The following is a 2,745-nucleotide window of genomic DNA, read 5'->3' as shown; positions in this document are numbered from 1 at the left end:
CATTCAATACACCAAGTTCAGTTAATGGGGGTGGCAAACGCATGCGTAATTTTAATATTCAAAAGTTAAAGGGTGTGGCGTGTAGAGAAGCCCCGCCCATGTCCCCCAGTCCCACAAGATGACGGGTTTATCTGGGAGACTAAACCGCATGTTCTTCCACTGCAACTTTTTTTTTTTTTTTTTTTATTGATATATAGTTTAAAGGGAAAATAAATGCAACGCGGTATATTAATTAGTGCACTGTATGTCAAATACTTGAAATAAAATACAGCTGTACTGTAAAATATTTAAAAAAATGTTTTTTTTTTTTTTTAAGTTTTATATTTAACTAAGCAATACGTGCAGTGAAATTTTGTTAAAATATTTAATTGTAAACCAGTCTAACTAGCTAGCTATCCGTCTGTCTGTCTTTAACGGCAATAAGCATTTAAAAGCGATTGCTTGCAGCCAGACAGATATGAAAGGTCACAGACACTGTTATTTAGAATTGTGGAATGCACGTTTAGAAACCTTGAAAGTTACACGATTTTTCAGTGTAGAAATATTGACACAAAAAGGGTCATTCACTTTATGATGTCAACATTCAGTGTTTGAAAAGACTCTTTCAATGGCTGTGTATTTTGATACCCATGTGTGATAAAATCCCCGAGGCATTCTGTGTGCATAGATCCACATACAGTAATCTTGAGTTAATTGCCCCCATAGGTCTTGCTGCCCTCTTGTGGGCATGGGGCAAACCTGAGACGCTATTTGAATACAGGTTATGTAAAGCGAATTATGACTTGAGTACCTGCCAGATATCTTTTACTCTTTCTCTGATGTCGTGCATACAGGTCACACTACAGGTCACACCACAGACCTTAGTGCAAACAGTTCCACAGCATGAGACAGCGGCTAATCAGTAACTAGTGGGTTATTTCGCCACATCATTTTACAACCGCTGTAGTATGTGAAACAGGCGGAATTGTGGTATGAAATCTTCAGATAAGCAACCCCATAAGGAAAAGTGCATTTCTACATGTCAGTCAAATAGCTTTTTAGTCACAGGGTTGGGAGTCTATTAATCTTGATGTTGAAAGATGAGTGAGGGTCACTGTTTATCTCTGCGTTGGATCTGAGTAAGGAAGCAATACCACAGAAAGAAAACAATATAAAAGGGATTACAAGCATTTTTTAGGTTATGTTATATTTTACTAAGTGTAAAGAATGCAGTATCAGACTCTCTTTCTGCCATTGGTCAATCAAACACATAGCCCTGCCCTAATCTCACACCACTGGCCCACACCATTTTCACCTTCATAAAGTCGTTTTATAGAAAGAATCTTTATATAGAAAAAAGACATGCACATACTTCATGTGATACGATTTTTAAATACACTGTAGATTCTTTTAAAAAAAATGTTACCGTTGAGTCTCTTCTTTATATTGTAATGAAAGCAGAATCACAGCCCTCAATAATGTGTGTGGCCACATAAAGGAGATCCATAGCAAGTTGAGGGCAAGATGCCAGGCTGATATTTCCTGTCGGTGAGGTTCAAGATTAAAGGTGCGCTGGACCTTTTGTACCGGCCACTGTGCCTTTAAAAGATTCTGACCCCCAAGAGAGGTCTCAGGTTACTCACGGCATTCAAATAGCCACTCTGTGTAATAAGGGTTAATTAGACTATTTAGACCTCAAAACTTGAGCGCTTTCCCCTCAAAGGGTTTCGCCCATTTTGATATCCGCATTCACATTTCATCTGGGATGCCAAAGCCCTTCTTTTGAAGGTCGGACAGGTTTGTGGGATTTAAATCGCTGCTTTTGTTAGAGACTCCTGGCCTGTCACTTTAGGTTGGTGCTAGCATAAAAGTAACTATAGATTAGTAAGGCCATAGATTATAGAGTATATCATGTTCGGTATGCCATTGTAACAGCTGGTGATCGGAACTTCAGAAAGTACTCTGAGAATTGAATATAAAGATTTTTTACCCCAGTGTAAAGATATAGTGATTTGTACTGATTAGTTCCTAAATTGTGTAAATGTACGTATACATCATAAAATGATTTTCAAAGTTTTTACTAAGACTATTGCTAAATGAAAAAGCAATAGGCTTTTTATTTCAAAATTTATTTAGATTTTTTTTTTATTTAGTGCCAATTCAGTTAATATTGTTTTAGAAAAAAATCTATCCATCATTGTAACTTTTTTTCATACCACCTTATCTACGGGCAAGAATCTGTGTTTGTAAAGCTGCCCCAGGGCTAATGTGATTTGAGTAATGACCGCACAAGTAAACCGCAAACCTTTGGGGAGCCCAAATTTGACTGGGGACCCTAGATGTGTACGGGTCATCAGATTGAACTAGACTTTTCCGGCCCCGCTCTGCTCTGCTCGCCCCCTTTTCATCCTTGACTGGGATCAAACCAGGCAGTTATGTGCTTCTAAATCACGCCTGAAACCAGGAACAAAGGGTCAGATGGCTGTTGCAGAGATGACTATCTATTGTCTGACACTCTGTGCTATATACCAATCCAATTACTTAAGCTTGTTGCCACCTCTCATATTACAGTTCACCAATGCAAGTCCAGCCTGACAAGAATGTGGTGGAACAGATTATGTCCTTTAATAAGAAAGCCCATGTGCTTTCACTGCAGATGCTTGACAACCTCTGACTTTTGAAAAACTGTTTAATTCGTATAAATTAGATTCTGCTTGCCATTAAGCCGTATATTGTATATTAATCCGTATATGTTATCAAGCAATA

This window comes from Puntigrus tetrazona, chromosome 13 (genome assembly GCF_018831695.1).
Source record: "Puntigrus tetrazona isolate hp1 chromosome 13, ASM1883169v1, whole genome shotgun sequence".
Classification (NCBI taxonomy): Eukaryota; Metazoa; Chordata; class Actinopteri; order Cypriniformes; family Cyprinidae; genus Puntigrus; species Puntigrus tetrazona.
This window is presented reverse-complemented; position numbering follows the sequence as displayed.